The sequence below is a fragment of the Pezoporus occidentalis genome, unplaced genomic scaffold (assembly GCF_034315485.1).
Source record: "Pezoporus occidentalis ecotype Australia unplaced genomic scaffold, CSIRO_AGI_Poc_V1 ctg327, whole genome shotgun sequence".
NCBI lineage: Eukaryota > Metazoa > Chordata > Aves > Psittaciformes > Psittacidae > Pezoporus > Pezoporus occidentalis.
The window spans coordinates 1-22,765 of NW_026915235.1; the positions used below are offsets into that span (position 1 = coordinate 1).

At 40.1% G+C, this 22,765-nt stretch overlaps 1 long non-coding RNA gene across 1 annotated transcript; it reads right to left on the reverse strand.

Annotated features, from left to right (window-relative positions):
• Window positions 1-5,906: 5,906 nt before the first annotated feature.
• Window positions 5,907-12,094, reverse strand: LOC134168879 (uncharacterized). The gene is made up of 3 exons (XR_009966695.1): window positions 11,959-12,094; window positions 7,662-7,794; window positions 5,907-6,525 (listed from the first exon to the last, which is right to left on the reverse strand). It is a non-coding gene; the product is annotated as an uncharacterized LOC134168879 (long non-coding RNA).
• Between the last annotated feature and the right edge of the window lie 10,671 nt (window positions 12,095-22,765).

Here is a 22,765-nt window from a genome sequence, read left to right on the forward strand (position 1 = left end):
GCAGGGTGGGAAGGCGGTGGCCGCTGAGCGGAGGGACTCCTTTGCCTCGGCAGCGAGGACGGCTTTAGAGAGGGCAGGTGAAGTTGCTCGGCGGCCGGTGCCTTCGGTCCCAGGAGAATCTGATCTCTTCCCCTCTGGCCTGCACTATCTCTGCTCGGAAAGGAAATACCTGGTCTTCAGGTCCGGAGGCAACTAAATACCTTGTTCCTTTTCATACTGCTAGGTACTGGCACATGTCATGTCGGTCATACAATGTCTTTTATCACTAATGCTTACATACGCTAGGTGTTAATGCCTTTCTGTACAGTTAATTTCAAAACTTCATGTTGTGGCTTTCAAAAAACCACTCTCATTTCTTGTCTGCATTGTCTGAATATAATGCTTATGGAACGAGAGATCTGAGTTTGGAAGAGAAGCAAGATCTGTGTGCACCCTTCTAACCCAGGATTTCAGCAAAGTAGAGAAAGGTTCAAGCCAAAAGCTCATGTTCAAACTGTGGGTGGGTGAAATATAAAGCTCCTATATTTCAGTGTAGTTGATTCTTCTAAGCTTGGAAGACAAATGTGAGCTTGCTAGTTTGACCTTTAGATACCAAAAGATTGATGTTGGTGTGTTTTTTTCCTTTTTTACAATGAAGAGGACAGAAGTGAGCAGAATACCCTCTTGATCTAATACTGTTATTTCTAAACATATTTTTTTTCCCCAGCAAGATGTTCAGAATCTCTATGCCAGATGTAGCAGGAGCTAATTTTCTAAGTTGGATTTAGACAGATAGCTACTATCAGAATATAAGCAGGTGCTTTTCTTGACTTTTGAATCATTGTTCTCTCCCACAGCTGTTAGTACCACATCTGGTTCCTTTGCTTCTGCGCTAGTGTTATTGACAGTTCTTTTTATTTATGAAGATTAGTATTTTAGCTGTCAAAACATGATTTAAAACCTTTTGTGCTGGCAATTAGAAGAATAAGCTTCTGACAAGACCAAACATGGCTGTTGGTTGAAGTGAGAAGTGTCTGGCAAGTTAAGCCTAGAAAACAAACTTCTAAATGCTTATTGCATGTGTTTGTATATAGTCTTTACTGGATAGGAGAATTTACATTAAGGCCTTTGTCCAGCTTTGGATTAAATGACCCATTTTGTTGTTTGTTGGCTTAAGCACAAAATGCTTTTTTTGCTCTTTGAGAGGGAAGGATATTAGACAAACTTAAGGTAAACTTCTATTATTTCAAGCAGCCATAGCATGGACAAAAAGCCATAATAGAAATACCCTGCAGTTCCATGTTGAAGTACCTCAAGTTTAGTCTTCCTTTGCTTGTTATTGGGAAACAAACAAACCCCCAAAATAAAAAAATACTGATTTTATTTTTGACAGAAATTTTAAGTAAAGCCTGACTGTGCTTCTCCACAAACATGCTAGAATACTTTGATGGTTGCCACAGGGGCCAGGTAGTACGAAGTCTAAGAAACAGGAATCTATGCATTCCTTTAATAAGCCAGAAGAGCAGCTAAACAGATATTCCTCATTTGTGAGAGGAAGCCTTGAGACACTGTACCATCCACCCAGGAAGCTACTCATGCCCAGATGTGACCATTCTCTGTTCAAGGCAGCCATAAGCTCCACTTCCACTTCCTTTTCTGAGAGTGAGCATGTATTCTAGAAAGCATTACATTTAAAAGAGATGCTTTATCTTCCACCCACTCTGCTGCTGTATGTGTTGATTTAATTTACTTACTAGTAAGAAAAACATATTCTAAAAGGCCATTAAGTTTATACTTTGAGTACTTGAAGTTTTCCTTCTGCTCCCAGGAGGAAGCGAGTTCAACTCCATCAGTTTAAGCACACCCTACAAACTTGGCACTTCAAACTGAACTTGCCTTTAGCACAAGAAACCAACACAGTGTTACACCTAGGGTCTGCATGTATTAGATTCCTTGTGTGGCAAGATCAGTTGATGAGGCAGAAAGCCTTGTTGGGGAAACAAGACTTTCAAAATGCTTGCTTGAACATAGGAACAGGCACTTTAGCTGGAAATCCGGCTCACATTGAATTATCAAAGTTTCCTCAAACAAATTCTGCTTACTTGTGGTTCCTGAGAAGAGGTTAATTACAAGCTTTCCAACTGATTGGGGTATGCTGCTGTGGAAATTAAATTACAGCCCAAATCCACCCTCTAATGCAGAGATACGCTTTCCTTCCTCAATGACACTAGTGCAGAAATATGCTGTGGCTAGTGTCGCAAAACTCAAGCCAGAAACATTTACTCCCCCCTTTCATGGACTTTGCTATTTTAAAAGACTGAAACCAAAGGAAAAATATTTTATGCTTGCTGGCAAAGGAGCATATTCATTATACCTTATTACACTTGTCCAAAGAATTTTTATAGCACCAGTTAAAAATTGAAGATTGACAGTCCAGTAAGTATAGTGTAGCAAAAGATTGAAAGCAACCAGCAGAAGCTTCTATAACTTGTCATTTCTTCAGAGACAGTAGTTGTTCACAGAGCTTGTATGTTCATCAGCTTGCTGTTTTGAAGGCACTCACCTGAATAGCAGTTGTTATACTTACTATCTAAAGGTAGTCTAGCACTAAGGAAATGGAGACGACTTGTTTGACTGATAAGTAATATCAGTTCAGTTGAAACTGAAGATTATTTTCTTTGGAAAATTAGCAGTCTTATTTCTGCAAGTATTTATGCACAGATAGTCCTATAATCTCAAATGCATGAAATCTGGTAATGCCTGTTTCTCTAGAAGATGGGACAGTTGTTCTGTCAAGCCACAGAATAGCATTTTACTTGACCCTGACTTACCCTTTCAAGACATTCTTCAGGCTTCATTCTGTCATTATCTTTACAGTTAGTGTGTACTATTAAATGTATTTTGCATCCTTTTTCAGGTAAAAGTAGCACTGGTAACACATTTCCCTAACAGTCAAAATTCAGTGGGGTTTTCTTGATGGGTTCTCCCACCATCCCCCTTGATAATTTGTGGGTTGCCTGTTTATCTTTGTTCCAATATGAACTAGCATAGTTTTAGGCTTTTTTTAATGAACTATGTTCACTATTATCTTTGTTCCAATATGGGCTAGCATAGTTTTAGGTTTTTTTTAATGAACTATGTTCACTAGAATGAGGACACTGCAGACAGTTACCCTCTTTGGTTTGCCAGCATTTGGAAGCATACATGCTTTGATTTCTTACATAGCATACATGCTGTAGATTAGAAATATAGTCATAGTTTGCAACAGCAGATTCACATCCAGCTTGAGGGACAACAGTTTAGCTTCTTTATGCAGCTCCTCCTGTAATGTTTCAGCCAGAACAGCAAGGAAGAGAAAACCCAAACAAGTCAGTTGGGTCTCATAGCATAGTTAAGGTGCTAAGTCTCACCTCTTAACATATGAGTAAGCACATCTGTTTTCCACTTTAAATCTTACAATTCAAACAAGGTATCACTTGTTTTATTTGCTTTAGTACAGAGGAGGCTCATCAGAATTGGATCTTCATAGCGTTAATTGCCTTATGGATATTTATAAGTTTAGGATAATGGACTTCCATTTAAGACTATGCAGTATATCTTACTGTACTTCAGAAGTCTCCCAAAACAAATTAATATGATGAACATTAGCATGAAGAGACATTAACTATAGGTCACAGTAATTAGGAGTTATGAAATTAGTATTTGTAGTTGGTATAAACAAATGCCTGTAGCTCAGGCACTCCAATATTTGTAGGCAAAACTTTATGTTAAAAGCTGTCCTACTTTGTGGAGTCCTCAAAGTTCTCTGTGCAACATCTTCCTAGCTCCCAGAGTTTCTTCCAATCCTCACCACTGGTTTTCTGTCTAGGAAATAATTCTAGCAAAGCATTAACCGCTTAGAAAGATGGATAGAGCTGTAGTGTAAATATTCCAGGAACCATTAAGAACTTCTCTGAATTTTATCTTAATCTGCAGACAGACTTCTACTTCCACCTTCTACCTGTTTTCTCCTGTACAAACAGAAAGTGTAGCCGATGGCAATCTTGCATATCAGTTCCTAAGAACAGCCACAGAAGTTTTGAACTAGTTTGATGTAGCAATCAAAAGCTGAGAAATCCAAATGGAAGCTCCATCAAATTGAGTTTCCAGTTTGTTAGTCCATTATGTCTTTAGCTGCTTATTTACTTAAAATACTTATCTGTTGCAGCATCTACAAAACTAACAAGGTTGCAGCTTTAATTGGCTTTAAAAAAAAAAAAAAGAAAAAATCCCCCTTGTTTTAAGGTTTCCTCAGATTTCAATTTGTTTAGACTTCTCATGATGGAATAGAAATATGAATCGTCAAATTAATGGGTTAAAAGGAGACACTGTCCAGCTAAAAGTGGGAACTGGGCAGCCCAGAAGCTGAGCAGTATACTCTGTAGAGAGCCAATGCACTTTTAAAACACTCTAGAAAACATGAGTTTGCACTCCCTTATCCATCTTTCTGGTTTCTAAAAACTGTAATGTTCTTCCAGCTAATGCATATAGTTCCTTATTATATCATATGAAAAGGAATGGTCTTTTGTTCTTGAACTTTACCATTTTTCTGTCTACAAACCTTAGGGTTACAAGTGAGAGTTGTCCACATTCCCAGTTAGTCTGACTGTAGAATAGGTTCCCACCCTGGCAGTATCAAGAAGTCTTTGTTTCAAAGCAGCCAGAGTTTCACATAGAAGCTTTAGCCAGGTTGTACTGGGTAGTTAAGTAAGTGTCACTGTGGTCAAGGTGCCTTTACTGTATCAGCGTTTCTAGCATTGATGGAAATTCTGCAATACATGATAATCTATATAGGTCTAGTATGCCAAAGAGACTCATCAATTCTCTTACGCGTAAGTCACAAGCCATAAACCTGCAAACAAAACAGGAACAATTTTACCAGGTTAGGTTTTACCTGCCTGGTTCTTCAGTGAGAATTAAAAATTTCATGTCCTCTACTTGTGAACTTTAATTGAAAAAAGTTTAAGTATTTAATTATGATTAAACAGTGATTTGCATCATATATATGAATAATATATATGAGATATATATATATATGACTGAATGAGCTACAGTCAGTTTTCTGCATTTTAAGTTTAATGTAGTCCCCTGGCAGTGTTGGAAATGGTGCTGTGTGCCCTTGGCAGTGAAAGGGGAGTCAAGGACTCCACCATCAGAGGAAACAAGTGAGCTGCCAGGTGCTGTAGAAAATACATCTAACACTGATTTAAAAGTGTAAGTTCACATTGAAGTTCTGGGTTTCATTTTAGTCAGCAGTATTACCTTAGCACCTTGTGGTTAGAGTTTTATTCTAAGACTTATCCTTTCATCTCTCCAAGGCTTACCCATCCAGCATTTCACTAGAATTATGGTTTCAGTATTTTTAATTGCTTGCTTAGTGCTGACCTAATAAGGTACCTAAAATAATGCAGTTATCATTAGCAAAATTATTTCCCTTTATTTCCTTTATAACATATTAAGATAATGCAAGTTACTCTTTGAATCCTTGGAAGACATTTGTGCCTTATGCCTCAGCTATTGTGACAATTTGAGTTTCCACACAGCAGAACATAGTAACTTAATCCATCAAGTGATAATTGACAGAGCTTCTTCCCCACCATGTACCTTCACAGCCAACATGTAGGAAAAGGCTAAGTTTACACAGATGTAGGCAAGCTGAGGAGGCATCTAAAAAAACTCAGATACTGTTCTGAATAGTATTTTTTTCTTATACAGACATCTGATGTGTCTCTTGTGTCTCTGCAAAAACAATATTCTGTTAGCTAAAGCAGTCTCAGCATGCAAGCTGATTCAGCTTGCTCTTCCATGTTTATCCCTGAAATTGAGTTGATCCAGAAAGTATGATGAGTCAAAATTTTACAAGATAGCAGGCCACTGTACTCTGACTTCTGCCTTTGACTTCCACAATTTATGCAGTATAAACCTCTTCTATTTCCCCATCTTTAATCTGGGAAATTAAGGCAGCTTCAAATTAGAGTGCAGACGCTCCATTAAAGATAAACCAATGCTTTGCTTACATCTAGATAGCCAAAGTTTGTATAGAAGTACAAGTTATGCCAGGTTCCCAGATACAGACCAGTAAGCAGAACATACCATGATTTATTAAGGTCCACCTGGCAATATTGATTTTGTCTTTTTCTGCATACTAGTATAGCAGGATTTATCACAAGTTAGTTCTGTAAGCACATGAAAGGTGACTTTGTTGCTCACACATCTTAAGGAGCAGATCATGTATTTACATTTGATGTGAAAGAAACTACAGTAGTGAGCACTGAAAACAAAAGAAACCCCATACCACCATTCTCAGGGCTGCTTTTCTATTCTGGGCCTGCATCAGGAGCACCCATAGAAAGAAGAGCTTTGGCATCTGGGTAGCATCACTCTCAGATCAGTGTTAAGAACAGATGAGGTTTTTGAGGTAACACTTATTGGGCCTTAGTATAAAGTTTCCAAAGCCATTTCATTTGATATCTTGTCCAAGCACATACTGTAAACTCTTAGGAGGCTCTGTCCAGAAAACACATGACATTAACTGAGTTTCGTGTAAACAGTGGAAACCACTTCTCAGCTGCATATTGCTAAGTCCTAATTGACAGCCAGGATTTTCAGTTGCAATTACGAACTTGAGAGTCCATTGTCAGATTTCTCCTGAACAGGGTTCTCCCTCTGACAGAAATGTTAAGTATAGAAGAGAGACTTAAGGGAAACAGTATCAGATTAATTCAGCCACGAGTGAACTTTTGAGTTGATTATGTTCATAACTAGAATATCAGGCAGCATCCTTCTGGAAGAATGGCAGGCTTAGGTAAAAAGCAAGAAAAATATTTTTTTTTATTTTCAGTCAGCCTTTGGGATAACAGTGCACAAAAGCATCATGTTAAATTCATCCACTCATGTATTGAGAGGTTTGCCTGCCTAACTAGGAGCAGTATGGCCTTCCATTAGAGAAAATGAGGGTGCAGGGAATTTTACTTCTTAGTAATTCTATAGAGGAGTATTTATATGGGTCAGTCTATATGCTACACTGTTTACATAAATTTCATCTGCTCTGTGGCAAGTCAGAAGCTCATCTGGTTCTTGGGACCACTGATTTTATCCATCTTTTCCTAATTATTGTATCAAGAAAATTGGGAGGATCTTACACTGTAGTCACCAATGAATGTATACCCCACATAAGCAGATTGCCTGCCCTCATGCCTCTTTCCTCCTCACTTCAGATGACTTGATCTCAGCCCTTCCAAAAGGCAAAGATCCAAAAAGCCAGAATTTGTAATCAGGGACAGTCTGCTGGGCAAGCAGAGAGTTACCATCAAGTCACTTCTGTTTGGAAAGTCAAATGAAACTCTTTTTTTTAGGAGACAGTGAAAAAGTGGCTATTTGTATTGCTTTAACTAAAAATTATTTCTGTGTATAGGAAAAATCTTAGAGACCCTTACTAAAGACAAACTATTTTCCATACATTTGTTGGCATGGACTGCTGCTGCAAGCTTTGTACTTAAAGGCAGTTCTGCAACACCCCCAATTCATTTTGAAGGAAGAGGTTTGCAGAGAGGGTAGAATCACCACTGTCCCCATTAGTGTAGCTCCACTACAGGGTGGAACAGACCCATCTGGAGATTGCACACCGAGAAATGCATACTAACCTTTAATGCAGAAGGATCTTCTGGAGATAGGTATTTGACTTCCAATTATAAAGTCTTTAAGGTAGACTCTAGTGCGTTAGAATGCTTAGCTATTTGACTTCATTCTGGTAAAGTTACTTTCTTGTCCATACCACTGAAACAACCTCATTTTCAGATTTACTAGCTGAGCTGCTCAAATGAGCACTGCAAACTGACATCTGTTGGAAGGATGGTACGGCCCAGCACAAGCAATCCAGGAGGTTCCTCAATTGTGTAGAAGACAACTTCCTTCTGCAAGTAATAGAGGAGCCTACAAGGAGAGGTGCCATGCCTGACCTTGTGCTCACCAACAGGGAAGGGCTCGTTGGAAATGTGACTCTCCAGGGCAGCCTTGGATGCAGCGATCATGAGATGCTCGAATTTGAGATCCTCAGGACAGTGAGAAGAGCATGCAGCAAGCTCACTGCCCTGGACTTCAGGAGAGCAGACTTTGGCCTCTTCAGGAACCTGCTTAGTAAGGTTCCATGGGATACAGCCCTAGAGGGCAGGGGGGCCCAAGGCTGTTGGTTGATATTCAAGGTTCACCTGCTACAAGCTCAGGAGTGTTGCATCCCAACCAGAAGGAAGTGCAGCAGGAGGGCCAGGAGACCTGCTTGGATGGATGAGGAGCTCCTGAGGAAAATTCAAATGAAAAAAGAGGCTTATAATAAGTGGAAGCAAGGACAGGTGGCATGGGAAGAGTACAGGGATGTTGTCCAGGAAGCTAGGGACCAGGTTAGGAAAGCTAAGGCCCAGTTAGAATTAAACTTAGCTGGAGGTATTAAAGATAACAGGAAGGGATTCTACAGGTATGTAGCAAATAAAAAACAGACTAGGGAGAATGTAGGCCCCCTGTCCTGGGTTCCGCAGTAGCAGTCATGTTTTTCCTTTGTGTTAACTGGTACAGTGCTGTGTTTTGACTTCCAGTTTGAGAACAGTGTTGGTGAAGCCGATGTTCTCGGTTGTTGCTAAGTGATGTTTACCCTGACCAAGGACTCTGTGAGCCTCATGCTCTGCCAGGGAGGAGGGGAAGCCAGGAGGAAGCAGAGACAGGACACCTGACCCAAACTGACCAAAGAGGTATTCCATACCACAGCACGTCATGCCCAGGATGTAACTGGGAGTTAGCCGGAAGGGCTGGGGGACTGCAGGGTTGGAGGAGGTATCGGTCAGAGCTTGGTCGGGCTTGGGGGGGCGAGTTATCGGTCGGCTGGTGGTGAGATGATGTATTCTCTTCCCTTGTTATTTCCTGTATCATTATTATCATTGGTGGTAGCAGTAGTGATTTGTGTTATACCTTAGTTACTAAACTGTTCTTATCTCAACCTGTGGGAGCATTCTTTTCGATTTTCCTCTCCGTCCCTCCGAGAGCAGGGGGAGGGCAAGAAAAGGGGGGGAAGTGAGCGAACGAATTACCTGACTGGGTTTAAACCACGACACCCCCTCAGGAAGCTCTCAGGAGAACTGGCTACACAGGATTTGGAGAAGGCTGAGGTTCTGAATGACTTCTTTGCCTCAGTCTTCACTGCCAAAGGCTCTGACTGCACCACCCAAGTCTTGGAAGGCAGATGCAGGGACTGTGAGAATGAAGACCTTGTGCCCACTGTAGGAGAGGATCTGGTTCGAGACCATCTTAAAAATCTGAATGTGCACAAGTCCATGGGTCCTGATGAGATCCATCCGCGGGTCCTGAAGGAGCTGGCAAATGAAGTTGCGAAGCTGCTGGCCATCATATTTGAGAAATCATGGCAGTCAGGGGAAGTTCCCGACGACTGGAAAAAGGGAAATATAACCCCCATTTTCAAGAAGGGGAGAATGGATGACCTGAGGAATTACAGACCAGTCAGTTTCACCTCTGTGCCTGGCAAAATCTTGGAGCAGATTCTCCTGGAAGGCATGCTAAGGCACATGAAAAACAGCAAGGTGCTTGGTGACAGCCAGCATGGCTTCACTAAGGGGAAATCCTGCCTGACCAATTTGGTGGCCTTCTATGATGGGGCTACAGAACTGATGGCCAGGGGTAGAGCAGTTGATGTCATCTACCTGGACTTGTGTAAAGCGTTCGACACTGTCCCACACGACATCCTTGTCTTTAAATTGGAGAGATATCAACTTGATGGATGGACCACTCGGTGGATAAAGAACTGGCTGGATGGCCGCACACAAAGAGTTGTGGTCAATGGCTCAATGTCCATCTGGAGACCAGTAACGAGTGGTGTCCCTCAGGGATCGGTGTAGGGACCGGTCTTGCTCAAAATCTTTGCCACTGACATGGACAGTGGGATTGAGTGCACCCTCAGCAAGTTTGCCGATGACACCAAGCTGTGTGGTTCGGTTGATACGCTGGAGGGAAGGAATGCCATCCAGAGGGACCTTGACACGCTTGTGAGGTGGGCTGATGCCAGCCTCATGAAGTTTAACCATGCCAAGTGCAAGGTCCTGCACCTGGGTCGGAGCAATCCCAGGCACAGCTGCAGGTTGAGCAGAGAAGAGATTCAGAGCAGTCCTATGGAGAAGGGCTTGGGGGTGTTGGTGGATGAGAAAATGAACATGGGTTGGCAGTGTGCGCTTGCAGCCCAGAAAGCCAACCCTATCCTGGGCTGCATCAAAAGGAGTGTGACCAGCAGGTTGAAGGAGGTGATCATGCCCCTCTACTCTGCTCTTGTGAGACCTCACCTGGAGTATTGTGTGCAGTTCTGGTGTCCTCAACATAAAAAGGACATGAAACTGTTGGAACAAGTCCAGAGAAGGGCCATGAGGATGATCAGGGGACTGGAGCACCTCCCGTATGAAGACAGGCTGAGGAAGTTGGGGCTGTTCAGCCTTGAGAAGAGAAGGCTGCATGGAGACCTCATAGCAGCCTTCCAGTATCTGAAGGGGAGCTATAGGGCTGCTGGAGAGGAACTCTTCATTAGAGACTGTAGTGATAGGACAAGGGGTAATGGGTTAAAACTTAAACAGGGGAAGTTTAGATTGGATATAAGGAGGAAATTCTTTCCTGTTAGGGTGGTGAGGCACTGTAACAGGTTGCCCAGGGAGGTTGTGAATGCTCCATCCCTGGCAGTGTTCAAGACCAGGTTGGATGAGGCCTTGGGTAATATGATTTAGCGTAAGGTGTCCCTGCCCGTGGCAGGGGGTTGGAACTTGATGATCTTAAGGTCCTTTCCAACCCTAATTATTCTATACTTCAATGAAACCTCCCGTTTCCCTCAGAATGAGCCATACTAGCTTGAACCACTTAAGGTTAAGGAGCAGTGACCTGTGATGATCAAGTAGATCAGGTTAGCAGTTTTACAAACAGCTCAGCTGTTAGATTTGAGGGAGAAAGTAACAAGCAGCTGGAGAGGGCTGTGAACAGCAGTCCAGTCCAACTGTGTCATGCCCATAGCCTCTGTTTAAATCAGATGAGCTTGTTCTCAGGACACTCTCACACTGTCTTCTCCAACATTCAGCTGCAACTCACCCGAGGGGGCTTCTCACATTACCATGCTTAATTACCCTTGCAGCACCAATTCTAAAATCCTAGCTTAATATTATTATTTGAGCATTTAAGCATCACATTGCTAAGTCTGTGGTCGCATATCTTCTTTAAAATAAGAGTAAATGCATTTAAGATGATTTTGGTATGGTAATCATCTTTTCTTCTGCTTGTTCTTTACAAGGGGTCTTTAGCATTACTGTGCTGTGTGACTTGTCCAGTCACCAGGCAGTCACAAATACTGACCATGCAGTAAGTGCTGTTAGAGACTATTCTCCTGCAGCTCCCGTTATGAGCCAGACATAGGAAATCATTGGCTGAGAATCCCATGCAGCCTTGCAGAACGAACACATGTTAATTTTAGAATACCTTTTCCAGAAGGAGGAAGAGAAGCCAATGAAGTTTGAGCTGTTCATTTATGGCACCCTCATTAATCCACAAGGAACCATTACAGTGACACTGTTGCCATAAAAATGCAGTATTTTAACAGCTCCAGGAAAGAGTTGTTTCATGTGCTTCCCCCTATAATTTCTTCAAAGGGAACTGCATTATATTAGTGTAACACTGACCTTAAAGCTTAATTTCTACAGAGAAATATTTAGCTGCGTACAAAGAAAGAAAAAAAAAAAATCAGTTCCCTGGTTCTCCTAGCACTCTCCACTGTCATTAGAATAAGTTCCTTAGGGTTTTAAACAAAACAAAAGACCAACAAAACACTCACAAAGGTACTTTAAAGTAGCCTGAACTGAAGTACTACTTGTAAAATCAAAACAGATTCCCCAAGGAAAGTTGTTAAGTTACCACTTCAAGCCTCTTGATGTTACTCAGAGAAGAGAATCAAAACTCCCTTCTCACCACATGAATAAACTCCTTTTCCCTGTCTAGTAAAGTAGAGATGAGGCATTAACCAGGCAGCTATAGAGCAAATCTCTACCCTTCCAAGACCTCAAACTATAGTACCCTCATTAAGGCCCTCTTTCTTATTTAAATAGAGCCCTGCTAGTGGCCAGGTGAAAATGATGGTCTCTTGCATTTATTTCACTGAAAAAATATTCCTGGTTTTCCTAATTAATGTTGTTTGCACAAGTCCCAGTTTTGCAGGCTCTGAAATAGTAAATACAGTGACTAGGCAGTGAAATGCTTGCAAAGGTGCAAATTCAAATGAATAAAAACTGTAGTTTAATGTAGGTGCACCTGTAAATGGTGCAGATATTGCTAATTATGTAATTTTTGAGCTTTTTATATATACCTTCACAACATTGGCATTCACCATAACACAAATGTTTATGAAGTTCACACTTTGAAATACCATAATAATACGTTTAAATTGTAGTATTTGTATTAGCTGTGGGAAAGTCTAGCTTTTCAATAACTAAATTTCTGTTAATTTTGTTATTATTAACTAAATTGAAAAACCAATGAGTTGTGAGTTACACCTAATTGCATTATTTATACATGCTGCTGTTTTCTCAGCAGAAATAAGGTATTCCATTGCTTCAGCTGAAACATACATTAATAGATTTTTATTAAAATTATAAAAATCAGATTTAAATACTCTGGAAATTTAACATACAGCTACAAACTTCTTAAAATAATAAACATAAAAACTTAGTATAAACATAGCTGTAGATTTTATTGACAATGAAAGATACAGGAGCTGCTTGGAAGTAATAGAGGCCATTACTTTTTTTGTCATTTCAGTGGGGATTTCCTTATTGTATCCCCGCAGTAATGTTCTTCATCTGAATTCCAATGTGCGCTAAAGCAAAGAGGTGCTGACTTGGGCACAGACCTCCATCTTCAAGAGATCCCCTGGTGACATGCTCAGAGGTTCACATCAGTATAGTTCACATTAGTGTATGTGTAGAGGTTGATTAACATACAGCATTCAGAATCAAATACTAGTATTTTACCTGTTCTAAACTCATTTGGAACTGATTTTTTTACATTTGATTTCCATCTTTTGCTGTAGTGCTTTTCCAAACAACTTTTTCAGATGCTATACTGTCTAACACTGTATAAAATGTTGGGATGATTAAATTGTCAGATCACAAATCCACACTGCAAATTTAAGCACTTCTCATGTTCTAGTAGGCCTCTAAAAAAAGCATAGTAATTCTGGTATGGAGTCCTTGTTTTTTGAGAGTTCTGCCTCAATCTATGTAAATCCCCTTTTATTCTTCTGCCTCTGCTTTCAGCAGCCACTTGTCCATTATACGATTAGTTTCCTCACGCAAATGCCAATCATTCCCTCCTGACTGTCTTTTCAGTTTTGTTTTGATTCTCCACTTGGTCTGTATGCTTCAGTTGTCCTCCCTTCCTCAGAAGAGAGCAGATACTGAACTTGTTTTCCTTGAATAATCTTGGTCCTGTCAGTTTTAAGTGGAAAACCAAAACCAGTTTGTTGCAGCATGTGGTCCTGCCTGCACAGTGCTCCAGAGATATAACTACTTTAGTGGCTCAGATCCATGACCCTTTTTTCTCTTGTCCCTTTGAGAACTACATCTGACTCTCACTGTGGTTTTGTTCTGTGAATTGAGAGGGACATTGATGTCCACCTAAATGGTCACATCCTTACTTAGTCCCTCAGTTTGGTGGTGTGTTTGTAATCAGGTTTTGCCAGTTTATCCCTGGAAAACAGGGTAGCTGGCAGTAAAGGTGCTCTTCATGTTTAGTCATGGAGGTCCTGGCTGTAAGGGGTGTATTGTAGCTCCAGTGAAATTCACACCAGTACTGTCTACATGGAGTGTATATCCAAGGTCCCATTTAAGCTACTGCCAGGAAAGGGTGGCTTGTTTCCGTGCTGTGCCACATCAGCAAATAGGACATTTGCATTTGTCATTGTGGACTTGATGAAAGTGCTTGTCGTAGCTATTTCTCTGGCTGATTTGAATTTTTATTTTATTTATTAGGTGAAGAGTGTTAGCGCCAGGGCTAAATACTGTTCTACTATAAGATCTTAGTAAGATTATATCCCCTTGTGATTCTCTAATTACATTTCAAGGATACTTAGTTGCTTTCCCAGAGAACCTGTGGTGATCTCTAGATGTATCCCTGGTTACAGAGCAATACTGGGTTGAAACAGCTGGATATAAGCGGCAGGTGAGATACTGTGTGGCAGTTGAATGTGCAGAGGTTCAAAAAAGCCTGAAGTGCTTTGCATAAACCACCTTTAGTAGAACTCAGTGACTTCTGTCCTACTAACTCACTCAAGTGGCATGTTTATGCTGGTGCAGATATGCCAAGTATTGCTATGGCACTGAACAAAACAGTAAAATTGTGTTTGGCTGGTATTATTTTTGCTGCAGTAGTTAGTTTTCACTTTTGTCATAAACACAAATCCTTGTAGACTAATTAACAGATGTACTGCAGCAGCAGCAACACTTGTTTCACCTTTTCCCCGAAGGCTGCAGTTGGCATTTGCTTTCAAAGCGAGGTAAAGAGTATCTTTCACAATTTCATGCATTTTTGTCATTTTTTAGCAGTACTTGTGAGCAAGGGCATACGAGCACACCTGGAAAAGGAAGTTCAGTTGTCTGGCCTGTTTTCCTGAAGAGCGCACATAGCTGTAATCCCACCCTGAGGGAATATGCATCATCTTTATGCCAGCTGGCTTGGGCAATATGAAACTTGTTGGTGCCAGGAGTGTTTGAATGGGTGTAGCTACACTGTGTAAATGTACTGCATTGACACAAACCAGTTTCTACACTTTTTTTCCTAGTGTCAAAGAAGAGATTGCTCTGCTCTTGCAAGTAGCTCTAATCAAGATAAAACTCTATGAGTTATATACTTAAAATCTACTCCAGTTTAACTATTTCTGCTTTATTTCCCCATTGTGCATACTTTCATCCCAGGATGAATGTGCCCAGTTCCAAATCATAGAAGTCACTTTAGAGCTTTGGAATTGGACTCTCTTGATGCAGAATAAGAACAGCCAGGCAAGGGTTAAGTAAAGCATAGTTAGCTCTTAAATTCACTCTATGCCTTAATCTGGATTGGCTCCTATGCATTGACAAACTCCTAACTAATTCAGTTGCTGGTGAAAGGTACTGTTTAAAAATTAACATTGTGTTGATAAGGTATGGAGGAACAAATTCTCTTTTGGTAGAGCAAGGGGGGTTTAGACAGAGCCAGTGTGAGAATGCAAGAGGAATTCAGTGCTTGATCTTTATTCATACCTTCTCTGAGACTGCCAACAAGAATCTCTAAGTGCTCCCCTTACTGTTGATTGTGGTGCTGTGAACACCTGCCTGTTAACAATTAGAATAAATCTCACATGCTTATTTCCTGGAAGGTAGGAGTTATCAGGTATAATGACTGTAGACTTTATTGATCTGATGGGGATTTGGCGTGCTAATGGTCTAAAGTTTCCACAGCCAAATAAAAATCCTGGAATCCCTCAAGCCCTTTGCACAAATGAATTCTTCCTCTTCTACAGACATCTCCAGAATCAAGACGTGAAGACTGAGCTACAGATTTTCCCTAAAAGTTTTTACAAATAGTCTTTTTCAGTAGTAACATTTTGCTTTGTTCTGTATAGTCTCACTTGACAGTAGCTCTCAAATCTCCCCTGGCCTACTTTCTGTTCTCAGCAGCACAAGTTAAAATATGCTCTTCAAGACAGTTTTATTTCTCCTCTTTCCTGACTCCCTTGAAGATCAAGAGGCTAATCAACATCCACTTTATCAGAAATATAGAAACTTAAGGGCAGGACTTTATCTCTAGGGACAACTATCTGTCTCTCATTCAAAAGAGGTGGGTGAACTGCTCTTGATGTGAAAGAACCCTACTTTCATATACCAAACACTCACCAACTGTGTAGGATTGCTGGAGAACAACAAATTACCACTTAAAAATTCTTTAAAGTTATGGCTCTTGAAGACTTTTGTGGTAGCTGCTGTTGCTTCTATATCCAGAGTTAAGGATATCTGCCTTCCTGTGCATGGAGGAGTGTTTTTAGGGCCAGCTCAGAACAGGATCTCACCCCAGTGATAATGCAGTGGAATGGAATATATATTTGTTCTGTGTGGAACGTTTTAAGTAAAGAGTATCTGAGAGAAGTAATCAAGTTAGCAGGACTATTTCCTTTGTGAACTCTCTAATCACCTCCTTAATGTTAATTTATGGCAGTATAGGAATGATTAATAGGAGGCTTTATAAACATAGATGCCTACATAGTACATACATCGTGTATGTGTGAACTACGTGGTGGTGATCTTTGACATGGGCAGCAGTCCAAAGGAACGGTAGTATGAAGAACCAGGTGTTGTTGAACTGCTGACATTCAGTGATGCTACCATTCTGTCCCTTTTTATCCTTGGAAATGGAATAAAAAAAGTTATCTAAAGAGAGGAAACCTAGTTGAGCTGCTTGGCATACAGGCACAAAGAATCCAGAAGAGTTTTTGCACTGTTTGGGATGGCAGCATAGTAAAATAATGAGGCTTGGAATTAGAGCTCTTTTGGATTAATAAGGAAAGCCTTTATGCAAAATATTACTGTAATTGCAAGCTCATGTTCTGATTGCCTTATTGGGGAGATGCATCCTCAATAGCATCTTTGTCTTGCAATGGGAAAAGATAGAAAATAAGCAATTAAAGCAGACTAGTTTAAATGAAAGACTGTTCAGATGCCACAAATCTGAGCATTCAGCTGTGCACTTCTAGCAAAGATTGTTAGTTTTTCTATTAAAAAAAAACCTAATTTTGTGCTGCTGTGTGCACTTGCTTTGTAGTGAGGCCAGACTACTGACAAGAGATAAATTTTCTCTTTTTGTTTTAGCTGTGATCTTATTTTTTTCTTCCCACTTCTCACCCAAAAGCAGTCTCTTATGAATGTGAGTATAGAAATGAGAGGTTAATTACTTCTTTTATGTTCTTGGGTATACCAATTAATCTGTAAAGAAATAATATAAAATCTGGTACTGGTCATTTCAATAGTAGATGGACTTTGCCCTGAATGTGTATCAATTGACATTGCTGCAGTATGTCATGGTAGTTTATTTATCGAGCTTTATGAAAATGAAAAACAAACCCCTTGCTCCCTAGCTCATGGTCTAAGTGCCAGCAAGGCATGGGTAAGTCCACCGTTAAATCTGTATCTCCCAGGAACAGAAGATCCCCAGGGAAAATCAGCAGACATCTCTTATATAGTGATAATGTAATATTGAAAAGGAAATTGTTTGGGTTTATCCTGTAATACCTACTCATAACAGCCATCTAATGTTAGTGGAAGATTGACATTTTTCAGTCATTTAAATGCCAAATCTTTATGGCAAACTAGCAGAGATTTTGAGTTAAATCTCAAATACTCTTGCTTTTTCGTTGTGTGTGTATGTGTGTGTGTTGCTTAATCTCCCTGGCCAGTATAGAGGATGTTGTGATCTCCTCGTTAAAGATGTCACACTGCGAAGATTGTAGTAGAGGAATAAATAGAACAAGTGTTAGGAAGCCAAGCAGCTCATCTTGGTTGAACTAAAATGCACTCCACACAAACTGCCTTCCCCATAGGTTTGTTTCTTCTAACTTTAAGCAAGATTCAATTACCATTTTGCAAAGTATCTAGCTAGGTCACTTGGGGCTCTTCTAAGTACACTTGCATCCTTTTCTGAAATGTTGTTTTACTATTTGTGCAACTAAGTAGCTGGTAGGTTTTACGGGAAGTTATTCCTATTTTGGAGAGAGCAGACAAGGACAGTGTCTCCCAAAGTGCGAAGAAGCTCAAAATTGAGCAAGAAAAGAGTCCTTGCCCATTCTCAGCTGCATCTGGTGAGGCTGGAGCTACTACAAACTTTTTCAAGTTAAGCTAGGAAAAGCTTGCTGCTGGAACTTAATGCTTTTTTCCAGAAGTTTTTTTTGTTTTATTCCATGACTATGCTCAGACATTGTTCTGCTCTGATCCCGACAGGTTCTGAAAGAATGCAATGAAAAAAGGAAACAAGGCAAGATGCAACAGGGTGGATGTTTCCCACGGTGGCTGCCTGCTTGCTGTCCAACTCTGGGAAGCTTCAGTGGATATGGAAAAAAGCTAGTCCCAAAATACAGTTCCATTACAGTGTAGGTCTATTCGTGGATCCTTGTAATAGGTGGCATTCATTTTGGAAGCATAGCCCTGCCAGGCAGGGAGAGTTTATTTTTAGTATTTTAACCAAACAGCATCAAGAATTGGCATTTTCTCTAACATTTAGACTAATGGCTCTGCCACTGACTGCCGTGTTCAAGGAGTCTGACTCTGAGGGTGTTGATGGAGTGTTTGGACTTACTTAAGCAAAGTATGTTTATATTGGTTCAGCTCTTCAGAGTTCTTTAGCCAGTAATCTCTGAATGTCATTCTGTACAAAATGGATGGTCACTTTGTACAAAATGGTGCCTGCCTGTCCCTGCCAGCAGTGAGCAGCCCTAGGATTTGTCCTGAGACTTTGTCCTTTCAGATTAACTGCTGACTCTGTTTTGCAAAATTATGACTACAGTTCCGGGAGATGGCGATTTTGAGGACAATTTGAATACATGAAAAAGCACATTTTCATTGGGCTCCCTTTTGCACCTAATGAAATTCTGTGCAAGGAAACCTTGTATATTAAAGGGATGTTAGAAACTGTATCAAGGGCATCTCAAACTTTCAGAGTGGGGGAGATTTTTTAACTTAGCTCGCTACTTGTCATAAGGGAGCAAAGAAACAACCTGTAATATTAAGCCTGACCCACATACTGGCTTGATTGAAGCGCTTTGAGCTCAAAATATGATTGAGTGTCCAGTAAAAAAAAAAAAAAAAAAGGAAATTAAGCATTTTCACAGGAACTCTGTTTGAATTAGTATGAATCAGGAAAGGAACAAATGTGGTATTTTCCCCCGTAACTCTCCTATTTTATATTTCTGGTGGTTTTAAGTTGTCTTAATGCATAATAATATTATTGGTAAGTTTCAGAGGTTTATTCATTTTCCTACCTAGAAGCATTTTGCTTCTGTTGTCAGAGCTAATACATCTATTTTTTTGTCCTGCTTAATATGCCATTTTAGACACTAAAAAATACTTATAATTCTGCAAGCAGTCATCTTTATTTCCTTCCTGCCCCCCCGACTTCCATTAGTAATGTTTGGCAGTGATTCAGAGCCACCCTGCTTTTTAGTTAAGGTGAATGAGAAATCACCAAAAGCAAGAAAAACATGGAATGAAGGGACCCACTGGCACCAGCTCCATAGGATGTTTGCAGCAATCTATGCTACTGCACAGTCACTCCAAGTTAGAGTTTCCATTAGTCTTAGAGCACAGTTCCTGGCTGTCTAAAGAGAGAGGCAGTATTATCTACTGAAGCACAAGACTTGAAGCCAAACACCTCCTGAGATATCTTTCCTTCTCTTACCAGTTCATTGTATGGCTGTGGGCAAATCTTCATGCTTATTTCACAGTCTCTACAATTTGCAGTTATTAAAAAGCTACTTTGAGAACATTATTTGTAGTTTTTGATGTGCAGTGTAGTACTAGGAATTGTTTACATTATTACTCACTCAGTTGTAGTGTACTGCCTGTTCAGTGAGACATCCTGTCTTTCTAGTTCATTTATAGGATTTGTCTCCTGTCTGGGGTAGCCCAAGGTGGATGATATTGACAGTGTGAAGCTATACAAACTGGTAACACAATGACTCAGTTTGTGCCAAAGCCCCATCTCCCATCAATTTCCAGTCTGTAAATCTGTACTTAGCAGTACATGATATATTAATACCTCCAGTAAATTACATATTCTTCTAAAATACATGAATCTGATAAGCCTGTGGATTATCAGAAGTAGTCTTTGGAGTTCAATAGGCTAGTGTGCTAGAGAGCTCTGTAAGAAGAGACATCAAGTGAGGGAATAAAAAAGAATTAAACATTTTTTTTGGGGGGGAAGCACATAGTCACAACATAAACTCTGGCAGTTGGAAGTCATTTAGGCTTTTTGTACTGTCAGTTGCTTATTTTACCGGAGGGACACTTTCAGACGAGATGTTACTTGGAGTTCAGAGGACAGATAATCTGAACAGCAGGGGAACCTGCTGATGCTCAGCTATGCCATTTTCAATAAACATCACTGCGCACAATAGAGAAATTACTGCAGAAGCCTTCAAGGAACAAAGGCATTGACTGGCCACAAACAGTGCTATATAAAACTGCCTTTTAAAAGCCTTTTAGGTCAGGGTTTTTTTCACTCTTCACACAAGACTACAGGTTATTCAAGTGAAACTGTATGAAAATGCCAGCTAAGCAGCCATGTTTATCCCATTAGAAAATTTGGTCAAAGAAGTCTTTGTTCCTCTGCTCAGGTCTGTGCCCTGTCAGTATGGAGAAGTGTGAAAGTCCTTTTAGACGTGTAAAAAAATTCAACTCCTACAGTGTTGCAAAATTGACGTGAGCTCAAGCCAAGCTTTCTGTTATAAGCAAGCCAGTATAGTGCATATTTTAAAGCAATTGAATAATGCTGTAACATAAAGAGGCATATCAAGGTTCAAAATACCTCATTCCGTTAAAGCTAATTTTGCTGCATGACTGGGGTGACATACTGCATTACAACTCTGTAAAGAACAATAGGCTGCAGTGATTTACAGGGAGGTAAATTCCTCTGAGGGCTTCTGGTTGCAACCTCATCTATGAAAATGAAGTTATTCACCAGAACCCCTTGACAGATTATTTCCATGAAACTCCCTCTAGTTCACTTATTGAAGAGAACCTTGAAATATTATCATAATAGTTCAGCTGTGTTGAAATGATTGAATGTTTGAAGTAGTTAAGACAAAATGAAGTTGTTTCAATCGCTGAATCACTTTCAGTATTCACTTACAGAAGGGAAAATTGTTTGATGTGCTAAAGTTAAAAGTGGGCAAACTTATTCCAAATTGTTTGGGGGTTTAAAGCATTTAACTTAATTTTAAGCATTCTGGATAAAAAAGTCTATCCAGCCGTATTTGAATTGCGGTATTGTTCTTTTAATTGCCTTTTGTTATAGGTGAGGCACCTTCTGTAAGGAGGTCCAGTGTTTTATGTTTCAATTGTACTTTTAATTTCCCTTAAGTATGTGGTGTCTCTCCTTAGTTACATTCAATTTTGTTCTTTCCATGAGCTACAAGCAGCCCACTTTAAAATTATGTGCTGATAAAGCCCTATGGATTTTAAAGGTCACATTCTTTTCTTGTGTGAATACATCATTGCCATTGATTCACCTGCTGTTTCTGCAAACTCAGATATTACTGATGACATTAATTATGTTAATACTGGAAGGGTTCTTAGCATGAGCTCAAGCTTTTCTAACATGCTAATTTTTGAGATCTATTTAAAATGCAGGGACAGTGGGGAGGAGCTGAGTTTCACACTGGAAGAGAGAAAATAATTTTCTTTGTGCAGCTCATGTTTCTGAAATGGTTCTGCAAGCAATGATGAGTTTTTCTAAGTTATGGATTGTTTTACTACCTGGGATGTAAAGCAATCTCCAGATATGATTGCATGTTGTTTTTCCTGCTGAGGCATTGGTATAAAGGAATTCTGTCAAGCCTGTTCAGAGAAGCCAAAGAAAACCTAAACCGTAGGCATCAGAAGGCAGTGTAAAACCACTACATTGCTTAGGCTTGCTTTTATTTGGCACTGTTATCTGGATCTAGGAACCATTTTAAAATCTGTTTCTAGAGGAAACAAAATGCATTTCTAATAGTAGCAAAAAGAGTACTTCCACAGATCTGGCACAGAAAGCAGCTTGCTCCCTCTGACAGGAGAACCTGTCTCATAATTTGGTGATTTGTGTGTAGATTTGATTTGGAGCTTATTCCCACTTAGAGCAACATTGAGTTCTATGTGTCACAAGTGCATTTGGATTTTTGCTTTAACTTCCATTGTTAGGAATCTCAAATCTTTGTTGTTGGTTTCTCCTTCTTTTTTTTTTTTTTTCCCCAGAACTTAGAAGTGGTTAGTCTTTTTAGGTGGATCATCTTGGTTCCTACAGAAGTGCCTAGCATGCCCTTAGGAAGTGTTGTCTGTGTGGCCTTTGCTGGTGCTTCAGGATAACAGGGCAGTCTTCTCATCTGCTGCAGGCAGGAGCTGCTGAGGAATGTCACATACTGTTGCTTTTATCTGAAAAAAATCAAAGGTTGCCTGCAAATGCCTAAATTGATTCCTATTGCTCAGCAGTGACAAAAATTCTAAGAGAGTTAACCTTCTACACAGCTAGACTACCTGGACAGAGACATAAACCCTGTAACAACAGTGTCTACCTCCCTAGTTCAGCTGTTTGCAAACCACTGTAATTTATTCTTTTTACCTTTTTCCCTCCTGATGACCCTTAGCTTCATCTCAATATGTCTGTAACTCTTTCCTTCAAAATGTACACCCATTTGTTCCTTGCTACTTTCGTTTGAGAAAGAGAAGTCAGTGAAATGGAGGCCTGGCTTAGTTTGCAATATTACTGGGTATTACTGAAGAGCCAAAACATGTTCTCCCTCCATATCTGCCCATGCTGGACACTTTCCAGAATCTAGGAGCTCTTCATCCTCATTGTTTTCGTACAAATACCGGCTTTTGTTAAGCCTTGTGTCACCAGTTCTGATGCAAATATTTAAGATCTGAAGATATTTCACACTGTTTCTATATAA